Source organism: Candoia aspera, chromosome 1, assembly GCF_035149785.1.
Source record: "Candoia aspera isolate rCanAsp1 chromosome 1, rCanAsp1.hap2, whole genome shotgun sequence".
Taxonomy (NCBI): Eukaryota; Metazoa; Chordata; class Lepidosauria; order Squamata; family Boidae; genus Candoia; species Candoia aspera.
The window spans coordinates 290,798,061-290,814,140 of NC_086153.1; the positions used below are offsets into that span (position 1 = coordinate 290,798,061).

Below are 16,080 nucleotides of genomic sequence, written 5' to 3' on the forward strand. Positions count from 1 at the left end.
AGGGGGGGTGGAGAAGAAGGGAGTGTTAGAAAAGAAAGTGAAAAAAAGAGATGCCATTCAGACAGAGAATGCAAGCAAGCCCTGCACACACCTCTTCCACTACCACTTAGTTTGGTCCCACTCCTGTACAACAACTTAACCCCAAGAGAATACAACTGTTGACAGATTTTCCACTCTTGCCTTCATTCAACATTCACCTATTGGTGATTGTGCACCAACTTTCTCTGCCCACATGGGCTTCCCTCTTAATTTCAGTAAAGGTAGCAGTTTAGTGCATAGAAAGCTTTATACCCATAGAGTTGCCTCCTAAATCTCATGGATTATAAATTATACTCATGGATTGAAACACTTTCAGCCCTCTCGATTTTACTATATTTTATTATATTTTATTTTTATCGTATATTTATTAGGGTATTTATATTTATATTGGATTTTAAATTTTGTTTTTGTAAACCGCCCTGAGTCCCTCCTTTGGAGGGGAAGATGGGCGGTAATAAAATCTGATAAATAAATAAAAAAATGAATGTCAATTAATGAAGGTATAATATAAATCAGCAAGGACACTGCTGATTTATCTTCACATAAGAAGTACCCTAACACATGACTCCACAGCTCCTCAAGTCAGTAAGAAGACCTCAGGCGCTCTAAGCTATCCACCAGATTCTCGAAATCCCTCCTCCCTACTGTGAGGGCTTAGTTGATACTTTAACTTCATTTCTCATGCTATGGGAAATGAATTAGAAGCAATCTATCCTAATTTGTTAACTTATTCAAATAACAGTTATTATACTTAACTATGCTAAAGATTATCTTTTTGTGGCAGATTGTTTATTTTTTGATGAGCCTAATTACTGATTTTCCAAAGGTAATTTACATTTATTACTAATACATCTCTTAAAATGTGACAGATAAATGTTGTTCCCATAAGTGTATTATGAAAAAAGTTACTATTTAAAAACACATTATTTAATTTGAAAGATAAATGGCAAACACCATTATTTTTTTTTCTTGGAGCACCTGTGCTGTAAGCTCATTAAAATGTGTGATTTTATGTGAAGCTGAGATACTTAAGAGAAAAATTATCTATGGTATATGTATACCCTAAAAATAAACTCAGTACGCAAAGGTGACAGTATGCATATTTACCAACGTAGCTCAACTAATTTCATGTGATTTCTGCTCCAGCTGCAAGCCAGAATAAAGCTGTTGTGAGCAAATATATTTTCCTGCTGAATACTGTATATCTAAGTTCTAATCTCACTAGTTAGCAGTATGGTATAAAATTGACCATTAAAGGACAGCAGCTTCAGAAAGTTCTATGTAAGTGATAATTCTGTTCTTTTATCTAGTCTGCTGCTGATTTTAAAACTGTACAAATACGTTTCCTCATGAGGTTCAGAGGTTTTGTTTTCCATGGAGGCAAGATTTATCAAGAAAATTCATCATGGCACTTTTTTTTTCTGTCAGTGTGGTCCTTAGCCTTTCCCTCCTATACTTTTTTTTTGAGGCACATATGAAGTTATATCAGATCCAATTATTTTTTATGTAGTCCAGTATTTATTATTCTGATTTGCAGAGATTCTCTAATGTGTCAGACAGAGGTTTTTCCCACATCTGCCACCTAATTCTTTCAAGAGGTAATGCCAAGTCATTCATACCAAACCAAACCAAACATCTTTGTTACTGTAACTGATCAATCCAGAATCAAGAATATACCAGGGCAAAAGAAACAACAAGTACCATCTACACAGGAATATTTTGAACTTTTTCCAACTTGCCAGATACCTCATTCACCTAGCCAACTTTAGGCTGTATAAAGACTTTATGCTGGCCCACTTCAATGTTCTTATTATCAGCAATCTAGGAAATAAATTCTGTATCTTCCTTTGTGGCTCATGCATATTTTCTTGTATTGCTCATTCTGTTGTATTTGTGGTGCTCACATCATCCTGTTTTTTACTATTAGACCATGTAGATTTGATATATTTTATATTTCTTTTCTATTGGTAGATACAGATACAGGAGTTACACTTAGTGTGACCAAACTTTGTGCTATAGAGTTTATAGAGTCAACCAAATGATTTTTCTGGGATAGGTTAGTGATGAATATTTAAGGGCCTAATGATGATAGACTGGGAGAGGTTAACATCAAGAGAAGAATCTTTCAAGGAGACTATCACCACCACCACCACCACCAATGACTACTACTACTACTATTACATTATGTTATTACTTTAAAGATAGCTTGATTTGATGTCAGATAGACTTGATACCTCATGCCTGCAAACTATTTGTACTATCATTGACCAGTGCTTAATTCCATCTCTTCTGCTACTGAGCTATGCCAGTTAGTTCACACAGACTGACAGGAAAGGTCTATAACTGGCCAATTTTTGCATATATAGTCCTCAGTCATTAGGTCTCCTCCAAAACAATCTGCTGGTTGAAGTGGAACAGCAAAAGACATCTTCCATTGTCCTTAGTCAAAGTGCCCAGTATCAAAAGCCACCCAAATAATTTTGGCATATGGCAGAAGATCCCATTAGTGCCCCTTTTCATTGCCTAATGGTAGGATACTTCCAAGAAATCATGAAGGAGCACCAGATGTAGGTTTATTTGATGATTTAGTCAGTATTCTCCTGGTTTATTTGGTGATTTAGTCAGTATTTTGTCAAAGCAGCAGATTTTTCTGGAATGCCTCATGTAAAGAGTACAGCGCTAGTTTTATCCTTAATATTAAGTTGAGATATTTAATATTCATTAGATATGGATAAGTTTAGATGTTTAAAAAGCACACAGTTCCAACAGTGAAGTTTTAAAAATTATTATTAAAAGCCCATTTTAGGTTTTGGGGTGAGAGAGAGAGAAAGAGAGAGAGAGAGAGAGAGAGGTCCATAATATCAAATAATATTAAAGAAGAAGGTGACTGGATAGCTCCAGATATTTTCACTTAATTTGGAAGGTATAAAATGCAAGGCTGGAGTGCCTCCTTGGAAATGCTGGTACTTCGTACTAATCCCTTAGCTATATTCTAACAGTTATTTCTTCATAATCCTCATCATATGCTTTGACTCTTTGTTGCACAGATTAATCCTAAACTCCAGACCGGAAAAAAATCTGCATCTCAAATATTACTTACTCCTCCTAGTAAGAAATATCAGGACAATATCAATTAGAGGATTATTTATAGAAGTCTTCTTACCTTTTTTATATTTTTCTTTTACAGAAACTAGGTACAGTATTTAAATAGATTATACCTCTGTTTATGAAACCTCAAGTTTAAATAGATTATTTGGAAGTGAACCCTACCAATTTTAATGGGACTTACTTCCACGTAATGGGCTCAGGACTGCAGATTATATTGGTTGGCTGGCTGGCTGGCTGGCTGGCCGGCCGGCCTTTATTGAGTCTTACGTGCCTATTGATTGATACACTTTCAGAAGGTAGAGAAGGCATGTTCACAGATACCTAAAAGGATGGGCTTGAGGGAAAAGGTCAAATTTGATTATTTCCCTTGTGCCTTTTGAAACTAAATCTTGTTTTATAAAAATCAATGAGGTTTCCACATCAATGGAAAGATATAACTCTGATAGCGATTTAAACCATAGGCTATGAAAAATTGCTGTTCATAGCTGTTTTTGCATATAAGGACAATGGTATGAGATCATATAATAGCTAATTTGGCTACTTTAGAGAAGCTTGTGTTTTACAAATGGAATTATACATGATGTTGCATGCTCTTACTTTTCTTTCCTTTTTTTCCCTTTTCCTTTTAGAAACTTGGCTGCATTTCAGATGCAGGCTTATCCTCTAAACCCTGGGATGACCTCTAATTCCATTGTATCACTGCCTTTTGTTACACTTGACTCCCAAGATAAATTTTCTTTCCAAATGTTATTTGTACATGTTAGCTTTGTGACCAGGTTGCATATGCTGGAGCGATTTCAGTTATTATTTTGCTTTGTAGCAAAACTGTTTGCTTTCATATGGGTTTATATCCCAAGCTACCTCTTAACAACTTTCTTTTCAAATGTGTATGCCTCTGTATGACATCTCACCCACTAATATTTTAATGATTTTGCAATTGCAGTTTCTGTGATCATTTCAAGTCACCATTTCAGAACTGTAAATGTCATTAATTTTCCAGTTTTATGTATCAAATTTGTATTTTACGTGTACAACACATATTGTTTATTGAAAGTATTTTAGAAATGAAATTTTGATTGCAGAAAAAAAGGAAAGAATTGCTCCTGATTCAAAAGAACCGGTTATACAAAGTAAACACAAATATATCATTTTGCTTTTTCTAAGAAAAAACCCTATGCAACACTTCAAGAAACAGCTATGTAGTGTTGTATATTAAGAACTGTTGACATTGTACTGAATTAAATAAAACATTTTGGTTTTCTACTATGCTTCTTGAGGTGGTAATCAGAAAAGAACCCCACATTTTTAAAAATTGTGCCTTGCTGTATTTCTTATAACATTTATTAAAAAGCTGCTTTCACAGTAAAATTACGTTCATTTGAAAGAAAGAAATAGCAAGGTGTGAATCATTTCTGTATGTATGTATAACCAAGTGCAAACATTGATGTATAATGACAATATAAAATGCTTTAATGTTTGTGATGCCTGGTGGTGTAGAAAACATAAGCCTTAAAACCACTAGATTGCATGATAATTAGAACTGGCATAATAAACATAGTTTACTGGGGAAAATTTAGAACTGGCTCTCATTTACCCACATCTGTTTAAATGTAAATAGTGCATGGATCTGCCGTAAGTATTTGCATATTTATAATGGCCTCTCAGGTTCTGTCTAGGCCTTTAGGAACAACTTTGTCTGTGACCCTTCTGTCCTGAAAGTTCAGCTACTTCTGGTAAAATTGGAAGAGGACTTTGTACTACAATCTCACCCTGGAATCATTCCCAGTCTTCACTGTTAAGATGCCCATTTGGAGACACAGCAGATACCACAGAAGAGGTCATCTTCAAGAATCTTGTGTGCTAGTAAGAACCTGAAATATAAATCTAGTTCTAGGGAAGGGGCAAGAGGCTCCAGCATCCTTCAAGAAATTACTATTCTGGTCAGTCAACTAGAAGAAATGGATTATTCTGAAAATTTAGTTTGGCAGATTTCTCTGTTCCTTCTGAATGCCCACTTCCCCACCTAGGTTTCTTTTCCCATAACAAACGGTCTCTCTCACACACACACTACTCTGTCATAAAGTGGCTCAGTCTGAGGTTAACTGCCTCTTCACGCATTACAACTGAGTTAGCCAAAAGGGTTTCTTAGTTTCCAAGTTGCTCATATACAGGTAGTCCTCGTTTAGCAACTGCCTCATTTAGCAACTGTTTGCAGTTACAATGGTGATGAAAAAGTAACTTTGCAACCAATCCTTGCATTTACAACTTTTGCAGGTCTGTAAAGCAAAGGAAAGCTGAAGTAAGATTGTAAGCACAGTCGCAGTTTCACTTAGCAACCACTTTGCTTAACGGTCCCAATTGTGGTCGCTAAATGAGGACTACCTGTATAAGGTACCATACTAAAAAAAAGTATAAAGGAAAATACAGATCTACATACAATGTGCAACTGCCAGTTTGTACCTAAAGATGTTGATTTACTGCAAGATGATAATGTTGTGTCACATATGAAATCCCATGTGACACGGGGAAGAATGACTTATTTTCTCCAGTCTCCTCTTCTACTAGTTGTGTCTGGACCCTTCCACCCTTCCCAAAATTCCACCGGTATTGCCTGAATATTCCATGACAGCTCAAGGTATCTTGTCTCTGTTCACTTTGGGGTGTGTGCAGGGTAGAAGGTTGTTGATTCTGAAGGGTGGGCCCTTTTTTATTTCTGGTGCTTTGGTCCAATGGACTCATAATGACTGAGGAGTATATCTCAGTGCAGAGTTTAGTTGCTGAGTTTAGCTGTTTTTTTTTTTTAATATTTTAAAATCTATACAGAGTATATTCCTGAAAAATAAAAGATGCAAATCTTATAGACCAATCCTCCCCAGCTGTGCACTCCACATGTGAAGGGAATATGGTTCTCAGAAATCCCAGCCATTCTGGAAGTGGTAGGACTTACCTATCTGGGAAGATTTGGAGTAGATGCTTAGGATCCTTTTTTCACATATGCATCTTTTGAATATATATGCAATAAAAGTGACAAATATGTGATCATCCTTCATAGAGATCATTTATAGGTTTCCGAACTTCTTATTTTTCAGTTAAGTTGCCAATGCAGTACTTAGGTCAGATGTAAGCCACAAGTAAATATGGATGAAAATGAAAACATACCTATTATAAAGCGGTTCTTATATACAGGGTCAAATGAATGTGGTATATTAAAGTTGATGTTTCAGAATAAAAGGCTGAAAGCTTTGTAATAATATTCAGATTTGATTAATCCCTCATCCAATTACAAGTTAAGATTGTAAATTCAGATAATGCATTGATTTCCCAGTTCAGTCCTATTTTATTAGGCAATCTTTGGGCCATTCATATTTATGCTCTAATTGGAAAGTGTCTTGCTATTTTATTTACTTTTCTTCCAACAATGTGCACATAAAATCTGAGAATTTTAAGTGTATAAAAGAAACCAAATCATTTTTTTCTGAAATAGCTACATATTGCCAATCCAAATGTGATCTGCCTATGGAACTGGAAACAATGTTCCAAACCAGAAAAAGTACATATATATTGAAAAGGCAGACTTGGCATAGCTTATTCCATGCATAAATTCTATCCAGTTGCCTTAAAGAAATTCATAGTATGTACAATTCACTATATTTTGAAGAACTCCCCATTTTGAAGAACTATAGAACCATATTATTGGTTTGCTAAGCCACCAGGGGGAAAAAACAACAAAAGCAACTGCCTTATATCAAGTCAGAGCTGCTCTTTCTGATTGGCAGGAGAACACCAAAGTCTCCAATAGCTGTCATTTCTATCACCTGCTGTCTGGTCAGATGCCAGAAATTTAACCCAAGATCTGTATATAAAAAAGGTACTTTGCTACTGAGCTGTTTCAGCAACCGAGTCAACAAAATGAAATGGCCAAAGTAGATGACTCTGATTTTTAAGCAAAATATTCCAACAAAGAGGGACCAGAGCAAAGAGGGAGAAAAGAGTCAGCCTGTTAACAAGATTCACAATTATTTCATCACACAAATCTTTGTGAGTTTAGCAGAAGGTTGTGGGTACTGAAAAATTCAGAAATATGGGACATAATGTAGTTGCTTAGCAAGATGGTACTTTGCACATGCTTAAATCACCTGTTTACCTTCATGTTAGTTGATATTATTCCAGACTAGAGCCTACCATATAACAGCTTCATTTAGCCATTAAGGCTTGTGGGAAATGTTGTTTTTAAATTCCAATACAAAATTCATTTATGACCAATTTGCTGTTTTAAATATAGGAGTACAACACAAAATGTCTGCCAGCCCTATGATGTAGGCCAGACTAAGAAACCAATGCTATATAGGTCTAAAATGACTTTTGTTTCAACAGCTATAGCAACAGAATCGTGCAAGTCTGAATATGCTTCCTTCCTCCCTCCATTTATCTTCCATGTGAATTAGGGAGGGGTCTGTCTGAGATGTTCTCTTAAATTAGTTTCTTGGAATGGGCTCAAGCTGTGTGTCAGTACCTGATCATTCAAGCATTCACACAATCACAGTCAGGAGGCTGGGATTCCTTTAACTGTTTTAATGAAGCTTAATGAACGGTACAGAAGGCAAGCTGTGAATAAAGGTTTCCCGCTCAAATCTAACTTAAAAACTACATTTCCTTAGTTAGTCCCCTTTCCCATGAAACCATGTCATCCCCCCTCCCATCCAGATGGTATTCCTGGCATATCTCAACCCCGTGTCCTTGATGTCCTCCATAGCCATAATAAACCACTTCACACTCCAACTTCACACCCCCTCCCATCTGGCAACATGGATTCCATTCCTTGGAGAAGGAAATGATGGTAGATGCTCCGATAAGGGTTTTTGTAAGACCTTTGATTGGGGGGATCTGACATACCGCCCCGCCAAGAAAGACTAAAAAAACAATCAGATATCACATAAAATTAAGCAATGAGGTTAGTAAGGAGAGGGCTTAGAAGGATACTTCGCATGAAACTGTTTGGTTAAAATAAGAGCGTTAACATGACATGCATTAACCCACTCAGGATCTGGAAAATGCTTCCATTGAATCAAGTACTGTAAAGATTTGTGAAAAAAACGAGAGTCCAGAATGTCTTTAACTTCAAAATGCTGATGGCCATCTTGATAGATGGGTGGAGGAGTTGCTGCAGCTGGTGCCACTTAGAATGTCCCAGTGCAGGTTTAAGCAAGCTACAATGAAAAACAGGGTGAAGCCTTTTGAGGGTGGGGGGTAATTGCAATTGAACAGTCACAGGATTAATAATTTTTGTGACGGGGAAAGGTCCAACAAACTTAGGGGCAAACTTGAGGGTTGTTGGGAGCGTAAAAATTTGGTAGATTAAAGAAGATCGCCCACTTTAAATTTCCACTCTGGGCACCTGTGACAGTCAACAAGCTTTTTCTGAGTTTCATGCGTGTGATCTAATGCCTGGCGGATGACCGGCCAATTAGTGGCAATCTGTGCAGCCCAGTCGGCTACTGAGGAGTCACGCAAGGATTGCAATTGAAGTTCAGGTATTGGAACGAAGTCCTGGCCAGACTAAGACCAGTAAGACCAATATGAAAAGGGGAAAACCCAGTGCTTTGGTGAACTGCATTATTATAAGCAACCTCAGCGAAAGGTAGGAGGTCCACCCAATTGTTCTGTTGGAAGCTAATGTAGCAGCGTAACAATTGCTCTAGAGTAGACTGAGCCCATTCAGTCGCTCCGTCCGTCTGCGGATGGCTCAACGAGCTGAGGGATTGCTGGATACCAATTAATTTCAAAAATGCCCGCCAAAATTTGGAAGTAAATTGGACGCCTCTGTTGGAAATTACATGCGTGGGACACCCATGAATTTTATAGATATGCATGAGAAATAGCTTGGCTAATTGCTGAGCAGTTGAGATTTTAGCGCAAGGTATAAAATGAGCCTGCTTGGAAAACAAATCAATTACAGTCCAAATAACAGTCTTGTTTTTACTCTCAGGTAAATCCACAATAAAATCCATGGCGATTTCTTTCCATGGAGCCTTGGGGGAGGCTACAGGTTGTAAAAGTCCTTGCGGTTCCCCCCCCCCCTTCTCTTCGCTTGGGCACAGACGTGGCAGGATGTGACGTAGGATTGTATATCAGCATGAAGGTAGGGCCACCAAAATTGGTGCCTCACCAAGTGGAGAGTTTTTGTGAAGGCAAAATGACCTGCAGATCTAATATGGGAACGGTGCAAAACTGTCTGGCGATGAGACTCAGGCATGTAGATTTTGCCATTACAATACCAGACGTTGTCAATTTCAGTTAACTGGGCTTTGTTACATTGTAGCCCAGGATCGTTAGGGAGCGCCTGAAGCAGTTCCTCTTTTAGGTCAGCCTGCACTTTCACTTTCCTGGCTACTGCTTGTTTGCGCGTTATGCAAGCCATTCCAAGCTGCTTCTGAGAGAAAACTGTGTCTACAATTTGAGTTTGGGCAGTGTGATATTGCAGGAGGCGAGAAAGTGCATCAGGAAGAAAATTCCTCTTGCCAGGAAGGAAATTTAGAGTAAAATTAAAATGGCTAAAAAATTGAGCCCAACGAATTTGTTTGCCATTCAATTTCCTGGGGGTTTGTAAAGCTTGGAGGTTTTTGTGATCAGTCCAAACCTCAAAGGGATAACAAGCACCCTCTAGCAAATGCCTCCAGTGTGTGAGAGCAGTCTTTACAGCAAAAGTTTCTTTTTCCCAAATGGGCCAGTTGCGCTCAGAGTCAGAAAATTTGCATGAGAGGTATGCGCAGAAGTGGGGGAAACCTCTTCCATTTTTTTGAACCAAAACTGCCCCAATACCTGAGTCAGAAGCATCAGCTTGCACAATCAAGGGGCGAGTTGGGTCTGGATGAGCCAGAATGGGTTCTCTAGTAAAAAGAAGCTTTAAATGGTCAAAAGCTGCTTGACAATCAGAAGTCCAGGCAAGTCTAGCCCCCAGGGAGGTAACTTTCTGGGTTTCCCCCCTCCCTCTAGTTTTCAACAAGTCAGTTAGAGGCAAAGCAATTTGAGCAAATTGGGGAATACCATTTCTATAGAAATTCACGAAGCCTATAAAACTTTGAAGTTGATGCCTGGTGCAAGGGGGTTCCCACCCCATGATGTCTTGTACTTTGGCAGGATCCATTTCAACCCCTTTGGAAGAAATACGATAGCCCAAATAGTCCAGCTGGGATTTGTGGAACTCGCATTTAGAGAGCTTGGCATACAGCTCAGCATCTCTTAGTTTGCACAAGACTTTCTTGACAAGCTGAACGTGGTCTTTGAAGTTATCAGAATAGGTTAAAATGTCATCTAAGTAAACCAGGACCCCTTTGTACAAATGCTCATGGAGGACCTCATTGATATATTGCATAAACACTCCAGGGGCCCCCGCCAACCCAAATGGGAGGACTTTGTATTGATAGGAACCTAGAGGGCAGTTAAATGCTGTTTTCCATTCATCCCCCTCCCAAATTTGAATTCTAAAGTAAGCTTCTCTGAGGTCAAGTTTGGTGAATACTTTTCCCTTCGATAGGTGTGATAGCATGTCTTTCATTAAGGGGAGAGGGTATTGATTGTTTATTGACATGGCATTTATTCCACGGTAATCCGTGCAGAGTCTCAGAGAGCCATCTTTTTTTGCCCGGAAGAGCACCGGGGCTGCCAAAGGTGAATTGGCAGGTTCAATGAACCCCCTCTCTAAGCTTTTGTCAATGAATTCCCTGAGAACTTGTTTCTCAGTTTCTGACATAGCATACATTTTTGGCTTAGGTAGTTTAGCCTTTGGGTCAATTTCAATGGCACAGTCAGTTTTCCTGTGAGGAGGCAATTAGTCACACTCTCATTGAACACATCAAGAAAGTCTGTATACTCGGGTGGAATGTCGGGCTGTGCCACAGGTTCTGCCACAAGGGTGTGGTTGAGGAGGGTGCCGGGTACATTCTGCCTGTGTTGTGGTAATGAGGTTGCCAGCCCCATTTTTAAACAATAAAGCACCTGAGTCCCAGTCGATTTGTGGCTTTCTACTGTTTAGCCATGGGAGTCCCAGGATAATAGAATAGTTGGCAATAGGGGCTACAATAAATCACAAGGTTTCTTTATGCCTCCCCAACCTCATGGCCAAAGTCTCAGTCCGGAATTCCACGGGACCCCCATGGGCAACTGAACTGTCCATCTGAGTGAAAATAATTGGATTTTTAAGTCTTTTGGTTTTAAGGCTCAGTGTGTCAATTAGGGCAGGGTGTATCAAGCATTTTGTGCACCCCAAGTCTAACATAGCTGTCAGATTGGCTTTGTGCCTGGTTAAATTTTTTAGTTCTCCTTTCACCAGCAAGGTGGAGCAATCGTCATTCACCAAAGGGTGTTCTTTGTCGTCTATCTCCGAAGTAGGCATGTTGCGCCCTGGAGTTTGCACCTGCTCGCAGGTGCGATTTAGAACAGGTGAAATTCATTTCCCACCAGCTCCAGTTCCTCCTGTTCGGAGTCTTCGACAGAGTCAATCAGGGACTTCACCTCTGGATCCTTTTGGGCCAGTGCCGTTGCAGCGGCTGCCTTGCGTCTAGTTGGTGGGGTTTTAGCCGGTTTGGTTGCTCCTTTTGGTGAGTCTGACTCCCCACGTGGGCTTTCTGCTGCTCTGTGGGAGTCCTTCCTGCATTTGAAACAGCTGCCTCTTTTCCCTAACCGGTCTTTCTGGTCCTCCTTGTCATGGAAGAGTTTTCGCTGGGTGAAGGGAAATTGACCTGGGGCTACGGTATTTTTTCCCATCGTTTGTGCTCAGAGCTGCCGACGGAATTGGTATTGGGTATTCTCCACCTACCCTGCTAGGCAGATCCATTCTTTCAAAGTGGAGGGGTCTCCATGGCAGAGCACCCATCTCAGGATTTCTGGCTGCAAGCCCACTTTGAAGTAATCAATCTTGGTGGTTTGCGACCAGTCCATAACTTTTCTGGCAAGAGTTTTGAACTCCATGGCATACTCCGCCACAGTCCTTCCCCCTCGCCTAAGTTGCTGGATACCTGTCTTCGCCCTCATCTTGTCGAGAAGGTCCCTGAACCGGTCTCTCAGTGCCCTCATGAAGTCACGCAGGCTGTTCAGCTCCGGGGCCATGGCATTGTGCAGTTTCACAAACCACTCCGCTGCAGGTCCCTGGAGTCTGGCGCCTACCTGGCTCACTTTATTGTACTCAGTGGGAAAGCAAGACCCATATTCCTTCATGTATATGGACATGGTCAAGAAGAATGCCAACTGTCGTGGGTCTCCATCGAACTTAACTTGTATGTCCTTCGGGGTCGCAGTCAGTGTTGCCCCGCTGGGCAGAGCTCTCCCCCAGTCACCTTGGCTCTGTGGGTGGCCTCCACTGCACCGTTGCCTCACCGGGTATTCGAAATCCCGGGTTGGGGTTAGGGTACACCATCTTCCTCGTGAGTCCGGCGATGCCACTCTGGATAGCTAAATTGAGATTTCTGCCAAGGGGTACGCCATGGTCTCCAGGGTTCTCAATACCTGCTGCAACACCACTTCCATAGCAGACATCCTTGCCTCCAGGCTCTGCATGTCTTGTGGAGTTCCATTGGAGTCTGGTATGGTCCCATGTGACCCTGGACTCTGCATCCTTACTTGTGCCTCCACGGGTGGAGGGGCTCTTCCCTCTTCCTCTCTGGCACCAGGTTGGTAAGGACCCATCTGTGGTTCTTCTATGATAATGCTTGGCGTCTGAGGCTTTCTCACGAAATTGAGGGAACGGAAGGGACTTTCCAACTCCGTAATGTTGAGCCAGGGTTCCATCTTGCATTTGCTGTCCCTGCTCCCCGAGCTCTCCTCCGTCTCAACTTTTTCTTCTTCCACTTTAGCATACAGCACTGTCCTCTCCGATGACGGTAAAGGCGATGGCTGCTTAGCCCGGGATTTTCCGTGTTTAGGCATGGTTCGTCAACTCTCAGCTGATTACTTGCTCAGGAAGAGTTTTCGAAAAGTTGGATTCGCAGCTTAATGTCAGCACCTGATCATTCGAGCATTTGCACAATCACAGTCAGGAGGCTGGGATTCCTTTAACTGTTTTAATGAAGCGTAATGAACGGTACAGAAGGCAAGCTGCAAATAAAGATTTCCCGCTCAAACCTAACTTAAAAACTACATTCCCTTAGTTAGTCCCCTTTCCCATGAAACCATGTCACCCCCCCCCTCCCATCCAGATGGTATTCCTGGCATATCTCAACCCCGTGTCCTTGATGTCCTCCATAGCCATAATAAACCACTTCACACTCCAACTTCACACCCCCTTCCATCTGGTGACACGGATTCCATTCCTTGGAGAAGGAAATGATGGTAGATGCTCCAATAAGGGTTTTTGCAAAACCTTTGATCGGGGGGATCTGACACTGTGCTTGTCTGTTGCCCTGGCAGGAGCTCTTCCTCCTGTCCTTCAAGGCCATTCCCTGTACCCTCTACAATATCTACATGTGCTTGAAGAAATATACTACATATAATTTTTCTTCATATAATAAAAAATGTCACTATCAGATATTAATTATAAAATTATCCCCTAAATCCTACTTGTTCAATCATTCTAACCTTTGTTTCATTACAATGTTACAGCATGGAATACAAAATGAACTGTTTACAGCAAGGGTAGGGGAACTCTGTGTGTGGGGGGGGGGGGCTTTGGGCATAGTTGGGATGATGCATATAGTGGGCATACTTACAAAATGGTTGCAGTGGGTTGATTGCCAATGAACAAAAGGGCTGTCATGGCAGACCTGGCAATTCACAAAGCTAGGAGAGCAGACAGAAGTAAACAAAAGAAAGGAGGGGGAAGCTAAGTTGACAGGCACTCCAGGACTGCCCTTGAAAAAGGAATGTATTTTCCAAAATGCTCTGAAAACTTTTTTTTACTGGCAGTTGGGACTTCTTCATTTTTGTTCATTCACAAAACACAAAATCCTCCAGAATGTTGTCTGTCATCCCAGTGGGACTTTTGTGGAATCCAAAGACTGCAGGCATGGCAGTTTCCTATTTATTTTTTAATTAAATATTTTTTTAAAAAAAAAGTCAGGCTGGGGAGCCTGGTATCCATCAAAAGAGGCAACTGTGGGTACACTGACACCCATGCGTATCATGCTCCCATTATTCACCTGACAGTCAGCTGTCGCTATTTCACTGCAAACTGCAAAATGAAAATATTTAAATCAGCTTCTTTCTCATACCCAAAAGAATAAGGAAAAAACTAATGTATACTTTGGGGTGTTCATGAGTGCTCCCCACAACACCACAGCCACATCATGTAGCATCTTTCCCAGAGACAGACTTTCTAGAATTCAGAAGACCTTAGGAGCCCAGCTGCTGACCATAGCTAAGTTGATGCTTAGAGTCACAACATAGATTTGCTAATCATTTAGGGAAAGAAGGAAAAGATCTTGTCACCTGATAAAATATCAGCAATTCTCTTTCTCAAAGGTCATCCAATTCCTCCCACCTAACTGTCCAACATTCTATTCCATCTTTGAGCAGACGGATGGATTGGGGCAAGAACAAAATTCAGTGCTCAGGAATTATCAGTTCTATTCACTATACTTAAGTGTGAATGTTGGTTACTCATTCCTAAACTCTGGTTCTAAATTCTTCTGGCACAGAAATTATAATTAACACCCTAGGTGGAATATGAGGCTTTTACCAAACATGAATCATTGTTAAATGCATGTACTACAAAGCTTCATGGACTTCATGGGCGTTTATATTTTGACATAAAATTCTGGAATGTGAAGATGTCAGATTTTCTTATATGGCTGAGATATCTAATTAAGTTGAAAAATTGGCCCTGCAAGATCAAGTCTCACTGAAGGCCATTTTTAATGCATGGACTATTATTTTCCAGTGCTTTTAGCACAGTACCACAGCCTATTTGACTAGGGTCTCAATAGGTGTATGGTAGAATCTGATTTGTTGTAGAGCACCATTTACACTTATCTGGAATAAGATGACTGTGAAGAGAAGTTTACACTGACAGCATGAACTATAATATGGCAGACATGAAAAAGGATTCAAATTAATGAATGGTTACTTAAGAAAGATGTGTCATTCACTTTTCTTTCTAAATGCAAAGCCCCAAAAGTCTCTCACTGAAATTGACTAGTTGTGAAAGCATACCTGATAAGAGAATATACTTCAGTCTTTGCCATGACATATAATTTATCTGCTGATCTTCATTGCTACAAGGATTACAGAATCAAAAGTGATTGTAGGCCTGAAGAGGTATCTTCTAAATATAGCAGAAGCTGCTGCAGTAAGAAAGCCACCAAACTCTAACGATGGAAACCATTGCTGCTCCTCCACAAAGTGATATATTTGGCTTCTGAATGTAACTTTCTTCCAGCTCAGACTGTTTCTAGCTCAGCATGGTTCATTCTGACTGGCACTGTCTTATCGGAATCAGGCAGAAAAATTTGCCATCATCTGATGCCAAAACGTGCACCCTTCACAAGCAGAGCATAAACTCTCTTACTTGGCTATGGGGTTTTCCATACAATAATTATTGTTTACACAGTGCCACTGACATTTGGAGTGCCTTAAAGCAGGCATGACAGATCAGCAGGTGTGGGCCTAATCCATCTCACATAGTGGGGTAGGTATTAGTGCCATGTATGCTTTGGAATTTATTCAGAAGTGCTTTGATCCTCTAGGGGGTGCAAGACTATTCTACAGCTCATTAGCCTTTTTGAAGCTTGTGCACGAGCCTGCAAATAAAGTGCCACTGCTTTAAGGAACCTAATAATTAAAGCTCATATGGTACCTTTTTCTAGATTCAGTGAAAGTCTGGCTATTTTAATGAATTATAAGAAAAGTGTTGTGCTCACATCAGGTCTGAAGAGCTTCTAAATCATGTCTGAAGCATGCAGAGGTCTAGTAGATACATATTCATGCCTCAAGCCATTTTCTCCT

At 40.3% G+C, this 16,080-nt stretch overlaps 1 protein-coding gene across 2 annotated transcripts in view; it reads left to right on the forward strand.

Moving 5' to 3' along the window:
* The window catches only part of AKAP6 (A-kinase anchoring protein 6), a 258,121-nt gene extending 253,711 nt beyond the window's left edge, over positions 1-4,410 (forward strand). For both annotated transcript variants that reach the window (XM_063290024.1, XM_063290025.1), the window contains exon 14: positions 3,777-4,410. The gene's annotated coding sequence lies outside the window, so the exon portion shown is untranslated. The remainder of the gene's footprint in view (positions 1-3,776) is intronic.
* The last annotated feature ends 11,670 nt before the right edge of the window (positions 4,411-16,080 follow it).